The 22,054-nt window shown below is 42.8% G+C and overlaps 1 protein-coding gene across 1 annotated transcript in view; it reads right to left on the bottom strand.

The window, feature by feature from the left end:
* Positions 1-2,615, bottom strand: part of pemt (phosphatidylethanolamine N-methyltransferase) — a 173,418-nt gene extending 170,803 nt beyond the window's left edge. The window contains exon 1 of the mRNA XM_060840915.1: positions 2,459-2,615. The gene's annotated coding sequence lies outside the window, so the exon portion shown is untranslated. The remainder of the gene's footprint in view (positions 1-2,458) is intronic.
* Between the last annotated feature and the right edge of the window lie 19,439 nt (positions 2,616-22,054).

The raw sequence follows: 22,054 nt of genomic DNA, 5'->3' as shown, positions 1-22,054 counted from the left end.
AAACACGAAACATCACTCTGTACTGAGGTTCTACCTGTGCCTGGTGCTGCTAAGGATGGGAATGATCTTGTTGCCATGGAACATTCCTAGTAGTTGGATCATTCCATACCAAATATCCCTTGTGGAAAAATTTGCAAAGAAAAAAAACAGCTTTGACCAAAGTCCATCAGGATGTAGTCAACACGTAGCATCGAGATCCTGCTGAAAAATGAGAGAGTGGATCCTGTCCTGTAGTCCCTCAGCAGACTGTCAAAGTCATTTGGTAGCATGCATCATCACGAGAACTTTCCAACAAGTACCAAGACATCTGTTTGGCTCGTGATGAGAAGTGCACTACCTAGGATATCCTTCTCGTCTGTCCAGTCTACCCTCAAAGTGGCTGTGGGGGGTGGTTTAGAGACTAGCACATATCTCCTTCTGAAGTGTGCCTTTGCAAAGGAAATCAGGAGAGAAATGCAGTGGTTTTTGTCAAGGGTCGCCCTGAACATCTCAGTGATGCAGCTCTCTGGCATGTTCCCCAGGACGCACACAAAAACAAATATCGACTGAGCCTGGAGTGCCATCAATTCAGTGACTTTTGGTCTGCCCAAACTTGTTAGTCTTCCAGAACAAGTAATTGACCTTGACTGAGTGTTGCAGGCTGGAACATTCCAAGGTTGAGGACTGCAAGCTGAGGGACAGCTGCCACCAAGGTACAGTGGGTAAAGACCACAGTCTGAGGTCAATCTGCTGAAGTTAAGTGGGACTCCATTCCATTCTCAGACCTTCCCAGTGACTCAAATGTATGTAAATATAAGCATGCACAAGAAAAAAATGCCTTAGGTTGTTTTGTTGGATAGAGTCAAATGCCAATGTTTCTTTGTTCCTCACATGCTACTGTACAGAATCAAATTGTATTCATCTATGTATATACACAGAAGTACCTTTTTATGTAGGAAACATTATCTGGGCCACAACTAAACTATTTTGTGCAGTTGAGAGTGTGTTGCTGGAAAAGCACAGCAGGTCAGGCAGCATCCGAGGAACAGGAGAATCGACGGTTCGGACATAAGCCCTTCATCAGGAAACAGCTTATGCCTAAAACATCAATTCTCCTGCTCCTCAGATGCTGCCTCACCTGCTGTGCTTTTCCAGCAACACACTCTCTATTCTGATCTCCAGCATCTGCAGTCCTCACTTTCTCCTATTTTGTGCAGCTGTGGAATCCACATTATAGGACGGAAACAATAGCACCGGAGAGGATATAGAGATTTACCAGGATGTTACCTGGGCTGGAGAGTTTCAGTTTTGAAGAGAGAGAGGAGAGACTGGGGTCATTTTCCTTACAGTAGAGGAAATTAAGAGGGGACACGATTGAAATGTATAAACTTATGAGAGGCATGGTGTAAAAAAAGAAAGGAAGATACCTTTCCCTTTGGTGGATGGATCAAAAGTCAGGGGCTAGACTTAAGGTAAGGAACACAAGGTTTAAAGGAGATATAAGGAAAAACCTTTTCATTCAGAAGATGGCGGAAATCTGGAACTCACTGCCTGTAAGGCTGGTACAGGCAGAAAGCCCCATAACATTTAAATAGTATTTAAATGTACACATGCAAAACTGGAAAATTGAATTAGTTAGCTAGGATTAGGTGGCTGTTTTGATTATCACGAATATGATGGACTAAAGGGTCATTTTCTGTGGTATACAACACTGAAGTTTTAAAAAATTCTTTCATGGGACATCACTGAGAAGGCCAGCATTTTTTTTGTTGCCTCTAATCGCCGTTGAATTGACCAGCTTGCTGGGGCATTTCAGACGGAAATTCCATTAAACTCATGAAGATTGAATATTGTGCAATTGTTATTGTAAAAGGATTTTCAAAAACACCTTTTCCTGATTATAAGCAAAGCTCCCCCCCCAACTAACTCATAATTTTACACAGTTATGGTTAGTTGAAGTTGACAAATCATTTGAAGAGTTTCTCAAATACTACAAGAGGTTCTGAACCTTCACTAAATTAGAAAACACTGTTAAAGTAAAAAAGTTACGCAAATGGTCAGAATATGCTGGGAAGCTATTGCAGAATGTTTAATTTAAAAATGCGATGTTGTTGGTGTGAAAGCACCATTCTGCCTCAGATCAGGAAGCATTTTTCGACAGTGCCGCGGGTGTGAAGGACTGAGGATTTTTTTTTGAAAAGGTCAGTGATGAGAAGGTAAGTAGAATTTGAGAGAAAAGGTAAGACGTGGTGAAGTGGAATTAAAATGTTACACAGTGACAAGTCGGCCATTTCATCTCCCACTCCCAGTGGAGGTGGGGGGAGGGCGGGGGGGGACTGATTGAATGCACCCACTGCCCCGTCCCAGGGAGCGCGGGGGGGGAACATATCCAACGGTTTGACAGGAGAAACCATGGCAACCACGCGGCCTGCTCGCTGAGGCTCTGGCTGCGAGGTGGGGGGCAAACAACGGGCGATACCTTGCCGTAATCCAAATTGGCAAAGCCTCCGCAGCACTCCACGTTTAAATCGTTCGTGAGTCGCAGCGGATCTCCAAAGTGCGGCCACTTTTGGCTTTGGGTTGTCGTTTCGACCTCTCCGTACCTGCCGCCTCCCCGCACCGAGAATGTGCTGCCCTTGAGGGGGAGGGGGGGAAGAAGAGGGAGTTTGGGGGTGGGGGGGTGGGAGCAAGTTAACGCATGCGCGCCAGCGCGCTGCCCTCTGGGAAATGGAGTCCTGGTTGGCACAGGGCCCCTGCCCCAATACTATTCCGACCCCCACCACAACGTTTTCTTCTGTATATCAATGATATCATGGTGCCGCTTCCCCCTCTCATCCAGAATTGGAAACTTTCATCGACTTCCCCTCCAATTTTCACCCTGCCCTCACTTTTACCTGGTCTATTTCTGACTCCTGTGTCTTCCTCCACAACTCTGTTTCCATTTCAGAGAATACACTGGCCACTAATATCTACTATAAACCCACCAACTCCCACAGCTACGCAAATTATACATCCTCGCACCCTCTGTTCTATTCTCACAGTTCCTCCATCTCAAACGCACTTGTTTCAATGAGGCCAACTTTGATAAGAAAACCAGCAAAATGTCCACCTTCTTCCTCAACCAAGGATTCCTCAGCACAGTAGTTGACAGGGTCCTCAACCAGGTCAACGCATCTCCCACACTTCTGCCCTCACCTCTTCCCTCCTGCAACAGCGATAGGGTTCCTCTTGTCCTTACCTGACATCCCACCAGCATCCACATCTAGAAAATGATCAGGCACTATTTCCGCTACCTCCAGTGAGATGCCATCACCAGACACATTGTCCACTCCCCTCCCTTATCGGCCTTCTGCAGGGGCCGTTTCTCTGGGATACCTTCATCCATTTTTCCTTCACTCCCAACACACCCCAAGGCACCTTCCACTACAACTGCCAAAGGTGTAACACCTGCCCATTTACCTACTTCTTCAGTATCCAAGGGCCCAAACATACCTTCCAGGTGAAGCAGCATTTTTCCTGCACTTCTCACAATCTAGTCTACTACATTTGCTGCTCACAATGTGGTCTCTACATTGGGTAAATGAAGCATAGACTGAGTGACCACTTCACAGACTGGGTGACCACATCTACCTTCTGCCTGCGAATAAGACTTTGAGCTTCCAGTTACCTGCCGTTTTAACACACCACCCTGTTCTCTGGCTAACAGCTCTGTCTCAGGCTTGCTGCAGTGCTCCAGCGAAGCTCAGCACAAGCTGGAGGAACAACACCTCGTTTTCCGCTTGGGGACCCTCTAGCCCTCTTGACTCAATATCAAGTTCAATAATTTTAGGGCCATTATTACCCCATGACCTCACCCCTGCCACTAACATTCATCCTCCCAGTCAGATCGTTATCGACTCCTTTGTCTATCCAACTGTTCTTCCCACTCTTTGGGCTGCCTTCTTATCTAACATTTACTCCTTACCCCCTCCCCCCACTCCATCTTCTGCATATAAACCAACATTTTCCTAGCTACCATCGGTTCTGAGAAAAGGTCACCGGACCCAAATGTTAACTTTGATTTCTCTTCACAGATGCTGCCAGACCTGCTGAACTTCTCCAGCAATTTCTGTTTCTGATCACATCCTGCCCTTTTTGTCAGGAGTCAGTGAATTCATTCTTGTTGGAGCTAATTTGTGCAAACAACATGTCACAAACGTGGACATCAATGACCAGTGATAATCTGTGTGAGTGATGTTGGCTGCTTGATAAATGTAGATTAGGATTTAACAGAACAACTCTCCTGTTCTTATCAAATAATGGCTTTTTTTAAAAAAACAATAATCTTTAGAAGACTTAAAGTAGCTCACATTTCCTCTGGTGGTCCCAAATTCATTTTTTTCTACAGTGCAGGGTAGAGCTGAAAATGTGTTGCTGGAAAAGCGCAGCAGGTCAGGCAGCATCCAAGGAACTGGAAATTCGACGTTTCGGGCATAAGCCCTTCATCAGGAATCTTTGCACATGACAGTGTGATGGCACTTATTAATCTGTGCTGTTGATGATGATTCAAGAAGAAATGTGGCTAGAACAAAACTTTGTAAACCACCTGTGTTGGTCTTTATAAAGTCCCAAGTAAGATCTGTCCACCCGAACTACTGATGTGCCTTGATTCAACATAAATTCTTAATTTTAACAGAAACTCCTGCTTGATTCCATCCTCAGGTGACTGTGTGGAGTTTGCACATTCTCTCTTGTGTAGGTTTCCTCCAGGCGCTCCGGTATCCTTCCACAGTCCAGAGATGTGTAGGTTAGGTGGATGGGCAATGTTAAATTGCCCATAGTGTTCAAGGATGTGCAGGCTAGGTGGGTTAGCCATGGGATAGAATAGGGGGTATGGGTCTGAGTGGGATTCTCTTTGGAGGGTCAATGTGACTCAATGAGCCAAATGGCCAGCTGCCAAACCATAGGGATTCTATGATACGAAAAGACCAAATTAAACTCAAATAGATTATGAATTCTATTTTCTATTTGGGCTTGATTCTCCTTGCTTTAATATGCAATATACACAAATGTTGACACACATCTTATAAACTTAAAAAAACATGTTTTACTTTTGCTTAAGTAGACATGGGGACAATAGTATGACTGTTTTCAAAAATGAAATAAGACTTTACTCAAAATGTTCATGGTCAAATTTCTTTATTTAATTTGGATATGATCACCACATGTGTGCCTGCATTGCCCTTTGCTTTGTGAACACACCATTGTCTATTTTCAGTTATTTTCATCTAAATCCAGCAAAGTTTACTTTTATCAGTTTCTTTCTATGACTAGCTGTTTATATATTGTGTCAATTAACAATAGCTATTTGTCTAGATCATATTGAACGTGTGGAATTCATAGCTAAAGCTTGATTGAACGGGAAAACATGCAGTCATAAAATGGCCAAAGAATGTATTATGAACTTAAAGGCAAATAGGTCAAAGTGAAGACAACCTTAACGTGGTTGATCACACCAGCATATATTTAACAGCTTCAGATAACAACTTTATCTTCTACCAATTATGAGCAGAAATTTATTGATACCTCATGCTTCATTGTTCTTCTGAATATGTAATTTTTCATAAAAGATAAAAGGCTTCTTGTGTAGTAATTTTCAAGAGCTCCAAACTTCTTAAAGTACTTTACAGTTAATGAAGTACTTTGAAGTTTAATCATTGACCTAATGCCTGAAATGTGGCAGCAAATTTGTACACAGCAATGTTGCACAAACAATAATAACTGGACAATCTGTTTTATATTTGTTGATTATTTGAGAAATGAATACTGGCCAGACATAGGACTAACAGCCCTAAACTTTTATGAAACAGGACCATAGGCTATTTCTCATCTTCCAGTTAGAACAGATGGAGATTTTAAGAAGGATTGACTTTGAATAATTATATCTTGGTCTCGAAGCACAACAGTAAAGTATATTTATACAGCAGCCTTAATGTAGTAAAACATGCCAAGCACTTCATGATCAGGCAATCATTGATGCCAAAACCAATGAAGAGGAATGTTAGGGCGGGTGAAAAATGCTCAATAAATGATATAGCTATTAATGAGCGTCTTGAAGCAGGAGAGAGACTGTCATGTGTGAGGGAGAGATGAAATGGCATAAGAAGAGAATTACACAACTTTCATGTCTAGATGGTCAAAGACACTGCTGTTAACATCAGAGTGAGGGAAGTCAGATTTGGCAGAATGCTGGGTACTCGAAGGATTAAGGGCCATGAGAAGAGATGAGGTCACAAACGGATTTGAACATGAAGTTAAGAATTTTAAAATTGAGGAATTCGTGAACTCAGAGCCAATGGAAGGAGGAATGGAATGTGGGGAAATAGCAGTTTTGCAAGGGATCAAGACACTTGTAGGTGGAGTGGGTGGCTGTCACCAGGGGAGCATCATAAATAATTGAATCAAACTTGAAAACCTGCATTAAATTAACAATGGAGATGGCTGGTGGTGTTAGAAACTTAACAATAAACAATTTTCATGATGGATAGTGGAACCAAAGTATAGTTTAGGGTGAAATAAGATGTGGAGGTTGTAAATAGCCTGGTTCAGGCTGAGACAACTGACAGAGTGCAATCAATGATGACAGCAGTGCTTCCCAAGCTAGTTTTCAAAGTGCCACTGCTTTTAAAGTCATAGAGTCATAGACATGTACACCACAGAAACAGACCCTTTGGTCCAATCCATCCATGCTGACCAGATATCCCAACCCAATCTAGTCTCACCTGCCAGCACCCGGCCCATATCCCTCCAAGCCCTTCCTATTCATATACCCATCCAAATGCCTCTTAAATGTTGTAATTGTACCAGCCTCCACCACTTCCTCTGGCATTTCATTCCATACTCGTACCATCCTCTGTGTGAAAAAGTTACCCCTAAGGTCTCTTTTATATCGTTCCCCTCTCACTCTAAACCTATGCCCTCTAGTTCTGGACTCCCCGACCCCATGGAAAAGACTTTGCCTATTTACCCTATCCATGCCCCTCATAATTTTGTAAATCTCTGTAAGGTCATCCCTCAGCCTCCGAAGCTCCAGGGAAAACAGCCCCAGCCTGTTCAGCCTCTCTCTATAGCTCAAATCCTCCAACCCTGGCAACATTCTTGTAAATCTTTTCTGAACCCTTTCAAGTTTCACAATATCTTTCTGGTAGGAAGGAGACCAGAATTGCACGCAATATTCCAACAGTGGCCTAACCAATGTCCTGTACAGCCGCAACATGACCTCCCAACTCCTGTACTCAATACTCTGACCAAGAAAGGAAAGCATACCAAACGCCTCCTTCACTATCCTATCTACCTACTTTCAAGGAGCTATGTACCTGCACTCCAAGGTCTCTGTTCAGCAACACTCCCTAGGACCTTACCATTAAGTGTATAAGTCCTGCTAAAATTTGCTTTCCCAAAATGCAGCACCTCGCATTTATCTGAATTAAACCCCATCTGCCACATCTCAGCCCATTGGCCCATCTGATCAAGATCCTGTTGTAATCTGAGGTAACCCTCTTCGCTGTCAACTACACCTCCAATTTTGGTGTCATCTGCAAACTTACTAAATGCACCTCTTATGTTTGCATCTAAATCACTTATGTAAATGACAAAAAGTAGAGGACTCAGCATCGATCCTTGTGGCACTCCACTGGTCACAGGCCTCCAGTCTGAAAAACAACCCTCCACCACCACCCTCTGTCTTCTGCCTTTGAGCCAGTTCTGTATCCAAATGGCCAGTTCTCCCTTTATTCCATGAGATCTAACCTTGCTAATCAGTCTCCCATGGGGAACCTTGTCGAACGCCTTACTGAAGTCCACATAGATCATATCTACCATTCTGCCCTCATCAATCCTCTTTGTTACTTCTTCAAAAAACTCAATCAGGTTTGTGGGACATGATTTCCCACGCACAAAGTCATGTTGACTATCCCGAATCAGTTGTTGCCTTTCCAGATGCATCCTATCCCTCAGGATTCTCTCCAACAACTAGCCCACCACCAAAGTCAGGCTCACTGTTCTATAGTTCACTGGCTTGTCCTTACCACCCTTCTTAAACAGTGGCACCACGTTTACAAACCTCCAGTCTTCTGGCACCTCATCTGTGACTATCGATGATACAAATATATCAGCAAGTGGCCCAGCAATCACTTCTTTAGCTTCCCACAGAGTTCTCAGGTAGACCTGATCAGGTCTTGGGGATTTATCCACCTTTACCCGTTTCAAGCCATCCAGCACTTCCTCGTCTGTAATATGGACATTTTGCAAGATGTCACCATCTACTTCCCTACAATCTATATCTTCCATATCCTTTTCCACAGTAAATACTGATGCAAAGTATTCATTTAATATCTCCCCCATTTTCTGTAGCTCCATGCAAAGGCCGCCTTGCTGATCTTTGAGGGGCCCCATTCTCTCCGTAGTCTTTAATGTATTTGTCCTTAATGTATTTGTATTCTTTTGTCCTTAATGTATTTGTAAAAATCCTTTGGATTCTCCTCAATTCTATTTGCCAAAGCTATCTCATGTCCCCTTTTTGCCCTCCTGATTTCCCTCTTAAGTATACTCCTACGGCCTTTATACTCTAAGAATTCATTTGATCTATCCTGTCCATATCTTACATATGCTTCCTTCTTTTTCTTAACCAAACCCTCAATTTCTTTAGTCATCCAGCATTCTCTATACCTACCAGTCTTTCCTTTCACCCTGACAGGAATATACTTTTTCTGGACTCTCGTTATCTCATTTCTTAAAGCTTCCCATTTTCCAGCCATCCCTTTACCTGCAAATATCTGCTCCCAATCAGCTTTCAAAAGTTCTTGCCAAATACCATCAACATTGGCCTTTCTCCAATTTAGAACTTCAACTTTTAGATCTGGTCTATCCTTTTCCATCACTATTTTAAAACGAATAGAATTATGGTCGCTGGTCCCAAAGTGCTCCCCCGCTGACACCTCAGTCACCTGCCCTGCCTTATTTCCCAAGATAGGTCAAATTTTGCACCTTCTCTAGTGGCTACATCCACATACTGAATCAGAAAATTGCCTTGTACGCACTTAACAAATTTCTCTCCATCTAAACCCTTAACACTATGGCAGTCGATGTTTGGAAAGTTAAAATCCCCTACCATAACCACCCTATTATTTTTACAGATAGCTGAGATTAACAATTAAAAATTAATATCTGCCCAGTCAGCAACAAAACAGGAAAGATAGACACATAGTAACTTTCAGTATGTAATTATGAGTATGTACAAACTTTAATGTAAATATGACCATGTGTGTTTTAAAGACATTTATTAAAACATTCCTATTTTATGTACTTGTGAGTTTCATCAATGCAATCCACTCTTCCCAGTGACTGAAGACTCATTGAAGGTCCTCACGCATCCTTAATACACTCACTCTAATCAAACTTCCTGGACCCCCTGGACATAATCACACTCATCAGCCCATCTCCTCCCTGTATAGGACACAGGTCAACCAGCAAGAAGGTCTGGCAACTCTGACAACTGTACTGACAATTAGTGTGTGTCTGCTTCACTAAATCACATGCTGCTGTTATGTCAAAAGCTACTGCCTATATGGACAATATACAGAAAATATGATAAAGTTTGAAATTAAAGTTGCATTACTTGCAAAGTTCACATCTCACATTCCACTGGAGTAAACTGATGCTAAGAAAGAATTGTGTGATTGATTCCATTGCTTTTAAGGCACAATCATTTTTCATTCATTCATGGAACAAGGACGTTGTTAAGAGTCAACCACATTGCTGTGGATCTGGAGTCACTAGGCAAGGATGGCAGTTTCCTTCCCGAAAGGACATCAGTGAATCAGATGTGATTTTTGACAATCAACATGGATTTGTGGTCATCATTAGGTTCTTAATTCCGGATTAGTATTGAATAAAAATTTCACGTTCTACCGTGGTGGCATTCGAACCCCGGTCCTAGAAAATTGTCTGGGTCTCTGGATTAACAATAATGTCATTATTTGCCTAGCTATCCAGGTCCAATTGCAGCCTTGGAGTTTGCACATTTTTCTCAAGTCTGCATGGGTTTCGCCCAGGTGCTCTGGTTTCCTCCCACAGTCCAAAGATATGCAGGCTAGTTGGATTAGCAATGGTAATTGCATGGATACAGGGATAGGGTAACAGGGTGGGTCTGTGTTAGATGCTCTTCTTAGGGTCAGTGTTAACTTGATGGGCCAAATGGCCTGATTCCGCACTCTGGAAATTCCATGACTTTATGAACTAGTCCACATCTATGCAGAGCTGAAAATGTTTTGCTGGTTAAAGCGCAGCAGGTCAGGCAGCATCCAAGGAACAGGAAATTCGACGTTTCGGGCAAAAGCCCTTCATCAGGAATGAGGAAAATGTGTCCATTCCTCATTCCTGATGAAGGGCTCTTGCCCGAAACGTCGAATTTCCTGTTCCTTGGATGCTGCCTGACCTGCTGCACTTTAACCAGCAACACATTTTCAGCTCTGATCGCCAGCATCTGCAGACCTCACTTTTTACTCACATCTATGCAGAATACAACAAACCAGAGCCATCCTCTGACCTTGGCTGGTTGGTACTGATGGGCCCCTCCAAATCTGTCAAAGCAGGTGCATTTTCACTGTATCTGACAGCTTGCTTAAGAAAGAATGTAATTGCATTGGGGAAAATGTGCAATAGATTAATTCAAGAGAGATGAAAGGCTTGTCTTATGAGGAGAGATTGAGCAGTTTAAATCTATATCTGGTAGAGTTTAGAAGAGCAAGAGGAGAGGGGGTGGCATGGTGGCTCAGTGTTTAGCACTGCAGCCTCACAGCACCAGGGTCACAGGTTCGATTTTAGCCTCGGGCTGCTGTCTGTGTGGAGTTTGCACATTCTCCCTGTGTCTGCATGGGGTTTCCTCCCACAGTTCAAAGACGTGCAGGTTAGGTGAATTGGCCATGCTAAATTGCCCATAGTGTTAGGTGCATTAGGCAGAGGGAAATAGGTCTGGGTGGTTTACTCTTCGGAGGGTCAGTGTGAACTGGTCGGGCCAAAGGGCCTATTTCCACACTGTAGGGAATCTAATCTAATTGATGCATATAAGGTGCTAAAGTCTGAAAGTGAACCTTGCAGCAAACCTACATTCTCCAGGACTTATTATTGAGTTTAACAGTTTTAGGACCTGAGCACTTTCTCCCATGCCCTTAACCCTTCCCCATACACCAGGCCTTATCATTACATGGTCTGTTACCACACACAATCTATTGTAAGCTATTAATGATCCCAACAGCAGTTGCTCATTCCCCCAGATTGACCTTTTCCCAATACTTTGTTGCCCAACTGTTCTTCTCCCTCTTTGGGCTCAATCACAGTGGACCAACTACCAGACAAAGTTGCAGCATTGAAAAATGTTAAAATGTCTAAAACTAGGGGGCATACATTTCAGGTGAAGGGGGAAAGTTCAAAGGAGACATGAGGGGCAAGTTTTTTTAAACAGAGAGCATAGTAGGAGTCTGGGAGGCACTCATGGGTGATGGTGATGGTGGAGCAAATATGATAAGGACATTTCAGGAACTTTTAGATAAGCACATGAATATATAAGGATTGTAGGGATATGGACCAAGGGCAGACTGACAGAATTAGTTTCATTTGACATCATGATCAGCACAGTATCATGGGCCGAAGGGCCCATTTGTGTGCCGTACGATTTTATGTTCAATATTTAAAAGGTAAGGTACAAATGCGATATCCTCTACTCTCTAAGCTCCTTTAGTACAAAACTGGCCTGCTCTCCTATAAACAGCTGGCAATGTTGGAGACATTGAAAGGAGATCATGAGAACTCATCTCCTTTAGCTGATACTTCTGCAGAGCTGACAGTTCCCATTTCAGCTGTCAGATGGGGAGCGTGCCCAGCTGGAGTGCACTTCCATGGCTGAAAGCTAGCTAGCTTGCCTGAACAAAAATGGTCAGTGACAATGTTTTGTGTCATTATACCCATGCTCTCTGTCTACTGCGACAACCTGTTACCTCTAATGAAGCTTGCTTAATTTAACTGGGTGACCGTCTCCTTCCAACTTAGAGAAATAAGATCCCTTACCGTCATGCATGTTGCCTCCAACATGACCTTAAGTTGTACACTGGTAAACCATAGGGTAGCACTCCCATGACCACAGACCTTTACTACTCAGTGGGGTTCTATTGATGTGCTTGAAGCTACCATTAAATCTGATCTGTTCTTGTAGAGTTCCACCTCCACACTGACTACAATCCCAATAATTGACCACAAAATTCACCCTCCAGCCATTTAGTTGTGACCTGGAGGAAAATTATGATGCTCCAACATCGCCCATCTCCCACTCACCCTCCCGTCTCACCTCTGGGAAATTGCCAAAGCCGAGTTGGTGGCATGCTTACAGTAGGAGCCTGTCCATCTTTCCCAGCCTCAGAAAAGACTGAAGATTTTGCCTAAACTGTGTGATGAAAATTTAACTATAGGAGGTCAAATCGTGCAGACAGGCAATTGCTATGTATAGATGCTCTCTCACTTTCAAAAGTTTATAATCTGAGGTCATTTCACTCACTGCCAACCAAAATTGTTGTTTCGTGCAAGTAACAAAAATTCTAATTAGTTCTTGCTGTGGTTAAGATGGGAACCATTTCTTAAAACTGTTTTCTTCACTCGCTGGCTTTCTGCCAAAACACATACACACTCTCACTGATGTCCATGGAACAACTGGGAGCTAGTAATTACCTTTCAACTCAGTACACTGCCATTTCGATCCATCTTCAATTTTGCAGCAAGCCTGTTTGAAGAGACTTTGTAGAGAACAGATCAAGGTCTGAGTGATTGCCTATTTATAATGACAAACAATTTACTTGAAATTTCATTTAAAGACACTTAGATTGCTGATTCCTATTTTTAGGTATGGTATTCTCAATCAACATCATAGTGTTTCAAACTGAGATAGAATCAATTAACAGTTCATTGTATGATATTGTGGAAAATTCACAATGCCTAATAACCAAAAAAATGCTCATGATGGGACTGAAAATTGCCTGGAATAAAAGATTCTTAGATCACTGACACTCAATTTTTTTTTTATTCATCTTAAAATACTATTGGTACAGTATAATATAATAAATTTGATCTTTTTCTAATGCATCACTAGTAACACAAATATTACATAGGATTTATGGTGCTGATACAGGCCATTAGACCTAAGCAGTCCATACTTCCTCCCTTATTTCCTCATTGTAACCCTTTATTCCTTTCTCCTTTACTTGCTTGACTAGCTTCTCCATAGATGCATCTGTACTGTTCATTTTGACCAGTTCCTGATTTACATACTTTCACTGTTCTTTTAAAGTAAAGTTTCTTCTGATTTTCTATGGCTGTCCGTCCAGATGTGCAGTTTATTCTCCTTCCTGAATATGCGACACATCCTGGAAAACTTTCCTGTGCCAGTAGGTGACTTTTACCTGAAATTCCACTGATTTAGCATTTTGTCAATACTAACTCAGAGAGTGTCTTTGATAGCTGGAAGTTAAAACCGCAAAGGCTTCAAGCTACTAAGGTTAGATGGGGAAGGAAGGAATGGATGATGGTTTCAATTGTGGATGAGCTGAGACAGGATGGAAGGTGGAGAAAGAGTTTTCCAGATGAATGTGAGGTTAAAGACTTATCACGAGGCCAAATGTGCCATCGATGTTGCAAACCGACTGGCTTAATTTCAGTCTGTTGCCAGTGAGAGGAATCAATAGTTGGGGAACAGAATTCAGATATCTAAATAAAAGCAGAAATTTGTAAAAATTCCAGCAGGTCTGGCAGTATGTGTGGAAAAAGAAAACAATTAATATCTTAGGTCTGTGATTTTTATCAGAACAATCTAATCTGACTTCTAATTGCCTGGCAGTGAAACAAGAGAAAGCAAGAAACACGTGCAATCCTTTTGTGTGTAGAATAATTGAATATCAGCACAGACTTTGTGTTAAGAGTTCAGAAACTAATTACCCTGGCTTTTTCATAGATCATACCAACGTCTTCACAATATGAATAGATTGTTGTATTTTGATTACCATCAGTGTAGACAGTACAAAGTTTATTTTGTGTTTTTGCAAAGATTTGTAGCTCAGGTTGTGGATGCAGTTGTTGGTTAGCTCACTAAGCTGGTGGGTTGTCATGCACATGTTTCGTCACCATGCTAGGTAATATCACCAGTGCGACTTCTGTAAAGCCAGAAATACTTTTTGTATTTGGCAGGAATTGGGAAGTTTAGGAACAGAATGGGTATCCATCCACCCAGCCAAGAGTATTTTAACTTCATTTTATCAATTCCTTTCATTGAATGTGGATGGCACTGGCAAAGCCAGCATTTACTGTCCATTCCAGAATACCTGAAGTAAAATGCCAGGCTATTTCAGAGGACAATTAAAAATCATCCACTTTGCAATAGGTATGGAGTAACAAATAAGACAGGTAAAGATATGAACATACAAGTAGGAGACAGGTGTAAATCATCCTGCCCAAAAAACCTGCTGTGCCATTTAATAGCATAATGGCTGATCTGATTATATCCTCAAATTCACATTCCATTCCAACCCTGACAACCTTCTACCTCTTACTTAACAAGAATCTATCCACCATGCCTTAAAAATGTTCTAGGACCTTGTCTTCCCGTACAGGTGATGGAAGAAGTTTCAAAGGCTCACGAACCTCTGAGAGAAGAAATCTTGCCTTAACTCTATTAAACAGGTGATCCCTGAGTTTTAAACAGTGACCCTGAATAAACAAGAGTTTGTTCTGTAAGGGGAAACATTCACTCCACATCTACAATGCCTAGACTCGCAAGACCTTACACATTTCAATTAAGTTGAGTATTATTCTTCTAAATTCCAGTAATTACAAGCCTAGCTTGTCCAACCTTCTTTCGTAAGACAACCCACCCATTCCAATTACTATCCTGATAAACGTTCTTCAAATTATTTCCCATTTATTTACACCCTTCCTTATGTACACACTATTTCAGATGCAGACCCTTATAACTGAAACATAACCTCCAAGCTTTTATGATCAATTCCCAATAAATGGCAACATTCCGTGAGTGCATCTTGCTGAGGGTACACACTGTTGCTACTGAGCATCAGTGGTGGAGGAAATCAATGTTTGTGGATCAGTCAAGTTGCTTTGTCCTGGATGTTATCAAGCATCTGGAGTATTGGTGGAGCTGCATTCTTCCAGGTAGGAACAGAGTATGCCATCTGACCTGTGCCTTGTAAATGGTGAACAGGCTATGGAGAATCAACTGCTGGAGTCTTAGACCCTGAACTGCCATTGTAGATACAGTTTTTGGTCAAAGGTAACCCCCATGATATTGATAGTGAGGGTTTTGATGACGGTGATGTCAAGGAGCAATGAATATGTTCTCTCTTAGAACATAGAACATTTCAGCACAGTACAGGTCCTTTGGCCCTCAATGTTGCGCCGATCTGTGAAAGCAATCTGAAGCCCATCTAACCTACACTATTCCATTTTCATCCATATGTTTATCCAATGACCATTTAAATGCCCTGCAAGTTGGCGAGTCTACAACTGTTGCAGGCAGTGCATTCCATGCCCCTACTACTCTCTGAGTAAAGAACCTACCTCTGATATTTGTCCTATATCTATCACTCCTCAGTTTAAACCTATATACCCTCGCGCTAGCCATCACCATCCTCTCCACCCTATCTAATCCTCTGATGATCTTGTATGTCTCTGTTAAGTTACCTCTCAACCTTATTTTCTCCAACAAAAACAGCCTCAAGTCCCTCATCCTTTCCTCATAAGACCTTCCCTCCATAATAGGCAACATCCTGGTAAATCTCCTCTCCACCTTTCCCAATGCTTCCACGTCGTTTCTATAATGCGGTAACCAGAACTGTACTCAATACTCCAAATGTGGCTGCACCAAAGTTTTGTACTGCTGTAATATGACCTCATGGCTCTGGAACTCAATCCCTCTACTAATTAAAGCTAACACACTGTGCACCTTCTTAACAACTCTAACAACCTGGGTGGCAATTTTCAGGGATCTATGCACATGGACACTGAGATCTCTCTGCTCATCCACAGTACCAAGAATCTTATCATTCATTCAGTACACTGTATTCCTATTTCTCCTTCCAAAGTGAATCACCTCACACTTGTCTGCATTAAACTCCATTTGCCACCCCTCAGCCCAGTTCTGCAGCTTATCTATGCCCCTCTGTAACCTGCAACATCCGTCTGCACTATCCACAGCTCCACTGACCTTAGTGTCACCCACAAATATACTAACTCATCCTTCTACGCTGTCATCCAGGTAATTTATAAAAATGACAAACTGCAGTTGTCTCAAAATAGATCCTCGTGGTACACCACAAGTAACTGATCTCCAGGATGAACGTTTCCCATCAACCATCACCCACTGTCTTCTCACAACTGGCCAATTTCTGATCCAAACCGCTAAATCACCCTCAATCCCATGCCTCTGTATTTTCTGCAACAGCCTACCATGTAGAACCTTATCAAATACCTCACTGTTGGTGCACCTTGATGCCTGGTGCTTGTGACCACTTGTCTTTTCAAGCCTGGATATTATCCATACCGTGCTGCATTTGGACATGGATTACTTCAGAATCTGAGCAGTCATGATTGGTGCTGAATTACTGTCAGTGAACATTCCCACTTCTGACCTTATGATGGAGGAAAGGTTATTGATGAAGCAGCTGAAGATGTTTTGGCCTCAGACACTACTCTGAGGAATTCTTGCAGAAATGTCCAGAAGCTGAGATGACCTCCAATCACAGATCATTTTTCTTTATGCCAGAGAGTTTCCTGCTGTTTCCCATTGATTCCAGTTTTATTAAGGCTCCTTGATACCACATTTGGTCAAGCACAGCCCTGAAGTCAAGGGCTTTCACTATCATCTCACCTCTGGAATTCAGCTCTTTTGTCCTTATTTAAATCAATGTTGTAATGAGGTCAGGAGCTGAATGGCCCGGGCGGAACCCAAACTTGGCATCCCTGAGCAGTGCTGCTTGATAGCACCGTTTATGACACCTTCCATCACTTTACTGATGATTGAGTGTAGTCTGATGGGGCAGCAATTGACCAGGTTGGATTTGTCCTGCGTTTCATGTGCTGGGCATATGTGGACAATTTACCACATTGTCGGATAGATGCTGGTGTTGCAGTTGTACAGCTTGGCTAGGAGCAGCAAGTTCTGGAGAACAGGTCTGCAGTACTATTGCCGGAATGCTTTCAGGTTATATAACCTTTGCAGTATCAGTGCTGAGAGTGTAGTGCTGGGAAAGCATGGTAGGCCAGGCAGCATCTGAGGAGCAACAGAATCAACGCCTCGGGCATAAGTCCTTCATCAGGAATTCCTGATGAAGTACTTATTCCCGAGGCATCGATACACCTGCTCCTCAGATGTTGCCTGACCTGACGTGCTTTTCCAACACCACACTCTCGGCACTGATCTCCAGCATCTGCAGTCCTCACTTTCTCCCAGTATCCAGTGCCTCAAACCATTTTTTAAACTCTATCTTTTGCACTAATGTTCTGGATTCCTCCATTATTGAGGATGGGCTTATTTGTGGTGCTGCCTCCTACAGTGAATTGTTTAATTGTCCATCACCATTCATGACTGGATCTGGCAGGTCTGCAGAGCTTAGATCTGATCTGTTGGTTGTGGGATCTCTTAGTTCTGTCTACACTTGCTATTTATACTGTTTTATATCTTCACCAGGTTAACAACTCATTTTTGGGTGTGCCTTGGGTATTCCAACCGGAATACAGTTTGGCTGCTGCTGATAGCCTGCATGTGGAGAGTCTTGACTTGCTCAAAGTCTATCCCATTGTGCAGGATGACAGTGCCACAAAACATGTTGAGGGGTATTTTCAGCATGAAGTTGGGGCTTTGTGTCTACAAGGACTGTGTGGCGGTCACACCAACAAAAACTGTCATAGACAGATGTGTTTACAAAATACAGATTGGTGGTGATGAGTTCAAGTATGTTTGCCTTCTTATTGACTCCCTCACCACCTGCTACAGACCCAGACTAGTGTCCTTTAAGCTATTGGTATGGGTCTCATTAACTCGAGATCCATGGATCCATTAGGATATATTGGTAATGAGGTTTGAAACTCTCCCAACCAGAATTAGTTTTGAGAAGGTACAGTTGCAGATGGTCTTGGAGTGGAGCAGTGCCAGTCTGGGACTGGGATTGGGAGGAGTTTCTTTCTGGGATGTTTGTGGGTTGTTGGGGTTCCGTTCCATGGAGGGCTGTCGGGGTAAAGGTCTGTGTGTGTTTGAGGTTGGGAGGAATTGGTTCTTGATCAGTTAGGAGTCAGGGGATGCAGAAGTGGGGGTTGTTTGAGCAGTCATTGTCAAGTCGCCAAGTGGACTCGGGGTGCCGGGTGGTGTGCTCCTGTTCCTGTGATTTTGATCTTGGTGCATGGATCTTGGATTGGAGATTCAACCTCCCTACCCCAGTATTTTCCATGGCTAACTCGACTCACTGATGCATCCCTGAACATTAAGGGCAATTTTTCATGGCCAATCTGCCTAACCTGCATATTTTTGGACTATAGGAGGAAACCGGAGCACCTCGAACCACATTCAGACACAGAGAAAATGTGCAAACTCCACACAGGCAGCCACCCAAGGGTGGAATCCTACCTGGGTCCCAAGTGCTGTGAGGTAGCAGTGCTAATCATTGAGCTAGTGTGCCATTCTATCTTCTATGTTCTGTATAATCCACTTCAGAACTCATTTATCATTAGTGTTTTTTTTAATGTTGATGCTGAATTATGCACTTGAACAACCCTATGCATTCAGCTTGGTTTTTTTAAAAAAAGAAAATCTCAATTTATTTCATTTGGTGCATGAACTTACCACAAATAGATGTTTCAATTAACTCCATCTGTGAAGATTCTGCCAATTGCAAAGGTTATGATGTAAAGATTACAGAGTATTAAACTAAGAATGTGGTTTACGTTTCATTAACTCTGGTCAGCACATCAGGAACTGATTTGCATCTCATTCAATTGTCCTGCTCCCAGACAGGCATTCTGACCTTCTCCTCGTAATGACAATAAAGTCAAGGTCTGGGCTCGGACGCATGTGAAAGCTCTGCTCTTTGCAGGATATTACATAGCTTCTGGTGTTTGTAGGTACACCATGGTTATGATGTTCAGGCCTAACACGCCTCGTTATGAGACTAAATAGTCATTTCCGACTGTAAATTCTGTATATTTGCATAGTCTGCTTTAATATGCAGGGCAAAGAAGGGAAGAGAAAGTAGGGTACATTTTGCTCTGTCTGCTCAGTAATATCTGGATAAATCACAGAATCCCTCCAATACAGAAAGGCACCATTCTGCCCACAAGTCTGCACCGACCCTCAAAAAAGCATCCCTCCCTGATCCTATCTCCATAACACCACATGGCTAATCCACCTAGCCTGATACTACGGGGCAATTTACCATGACCAATCCACCTAACCTGTCCATCTTTGGGTAGTTGAAATGTTTTGAGACACCTACCCTTTTCCCAAGGGATCAAAGATGAGAAGGTGAGGTGGAGACAGAAAGGTAGGAATGCAGAAAATGAAAAACGAAGATGACAAGAAGAGTTAAGAGTACAAATCTATGAGTAAATCAACAGACAAAAATAGGTAGGAAAGTAAGCTGTAAAGAGGACATAAAGAAGTTAGAAATAAGTGTAGGTTAAATGAATAGACAAAGATCTACCAAATGGAACATAATGTGGGAAAATGTGAAATTGTCCCTTTAGGCAGGAGAAATAGTAAAAAGCATATGATGTATCTAAATGGCGAAAGATTGCAGAGCTCTGAGGCGCAGAGGGGTCTGGGTGTCCTGGTGCATAAATCTTGAAAGGCTCCTTGGTAGTCACAGCAAAAAAATATGAGAATGTAATCATTTATTGTGCGAAGAATTGAATACAAAAGTTGGGAGATTCTGTTTCAAGTAAGCACTGGTGAGATCACATAAAGTCATAGAGTCATAAAGCACAGCAACCGACTCTTCAGTCCAACCAGTCCATGCTGAACATATTCCCAAACGAAACTAGTCCAACCTGCCTGCTCCTTGCCCAAATCCCTCCAAAACTTTCCTATTCATGTACCTATCCAAAATGTCTTTAAAATGTTGTAATTTTACCCACATCCACCACTTCCTCAGGAAATTCATATGAACTGCCGTCTGTATAAATATTTGCCCCCATGTCCTTTTTGAATCTACCCCTTCGTATCTTAAAAATGAAACTCTCCATCCTTGAGTCAAGACAGCTATCCTAACTCTATCTATATCCCTCATTATTTTATAAACTTCTAAAGGTCTCCTCTCAATCTCCTACACTCCAGTGAAAAAGTCCCAGCCTATCCAGCCTTTCTTTATAACTCAAACTTTCCAGATCTGACAATATCCTGTTAAATCTCTCCTGAACCTTCTCCAGTTTAATAATATCCTTCCTATAATTGGATGACCTGAACTGTACACAGAATTCTAGGAGAGGCCTTACCAATGTCCTGTACAACCTCAACGTGACTTCTCAATTCCCATACTCAAAGAACTGAGTAATGTAGGAAGCGTGCCACATGGATTTTTAACCACCCTGTCGATATTTGATGCAAACTTCAACAAATCATGTACCTGAACCCATAGGCCCTTCTGTTCTACAACACTACTCGAGGCCCATCTGGAGTATTGTGTACAGTATTGGTCACTTTATTTAAGGATGGATGTAAATTGCCAACTGAGGACCAGGCATACAGCATTCAGGTGACCCAGACCTATATATAAAATCCAGATGTGTCCTCTGCAAAACCTTCCGACAAGCCAAGTGGCAGTACTGGACCAAGACAAAGGTGCAAACCAACTACAGCAGACTCCCACCATCTGTGGTAAAGCTTAAACAATATAACAGGTTACAAAGCGAAGCAGAGCAAGATATCAGACAAAAACACAGCTCTCCTCTAATCATTATCCCAGTATCAAAGAAAGCACATTCAACATGCCTTAATGACTATCGCCCAGTGGCTCTAACCTCCATAATCATGAAATACTTTGAGAGGTTGGTCGTGACCCACATCAATTCTAGCCTCCTGGCCTGCGTCAACCTCCTGCAATTTGCATCCCAATGTAACGGGTCCATAGGGATGCCATTTCCCTCACCCTGCACTCATTCCTGGAACATCTGGAGAACAAGAACACCTAAGTTGGGTTTCTACTCATCGACTACAGCTCCACCTTTAACACCATAATCCCCTCCAGTCTGATCTCAAAACTCCGTGACCTAGGTCTCCGCTCTACCCTCTGCAACTGGGTCCCCAGCTTTCTGACCCATAGACTGCGATCAGTGAGGATAGACAATAGAAGTTTCAGAGAACACCTCTGGGACACCCGAACCAACCAATCCAACCGCCCCATGGCTCAACACTTCAACTCCCCCTCCCATTCCACCAAGGACATGCAGGTCCTTGGACTCTGCCATCGCCAGACCATAGCAACACGATGGCTAGAGGAAGAGCGCCTCATCTTCCGTCTGGGAACCCTCCAACCACAAGGGATGAACTCAGATTTCTCCAGTTTCCTCATTTCCCCTCCCCCCACCTTGTCTCAGTCCCAACCCTCAAATTCAGCACCACCTTCCTAATCTGCAAACTTCTTCCTGACCTCTCCGCCCTACCCCCACTCTGGCCGATCACCCTCACCTTATCACCCTCACCTTCTATAGGTATGTCAGGAATAAAAGGATGACTAGGGTAGGTATCGGTCCAGTCAAGGATAGTAGTGGGAAGTTGTGCGTGGAGGCGGAGGAGATTGGAGAGACACTAAATCAATACTTTTCATCAGTATTCACTCAGGAACAGGACACTATTGCTGATGTGAATATTGAGTCACAAGTGATTAGAATGGATGGCCTTGAGGTATGTAGGGAAGAGGTCTGGGGAATACTGGAAAGAATGAAAATAGGTAAGTCCCCTGGGCCTGATGGCATTTATCCTAGGATCCTCTGGGAAGCT

Source organism: Hemiscyllium ocellatum, chromosome 20 (assembly GCF_020745735.1).
Source record: "Hemiscyllium ocellatum isolate sHemOce1 chromosome 20, sHemOce1.pat.X.cur, whole genome shotgun sequence".
Taxonomy (NCBI): domain Eukaryota; kingdom Metazoa; phylum Chordata; class Chondrichthyes; order Orectolobiformes; family Hemiscylliidae; genus Hemiscyllium; species Hemiscyllium ocellatum.
Note: the sequence above shows the minus strand (reverse complement) of the source record. Positions and strands in the feature narration are given on the sequence as shown.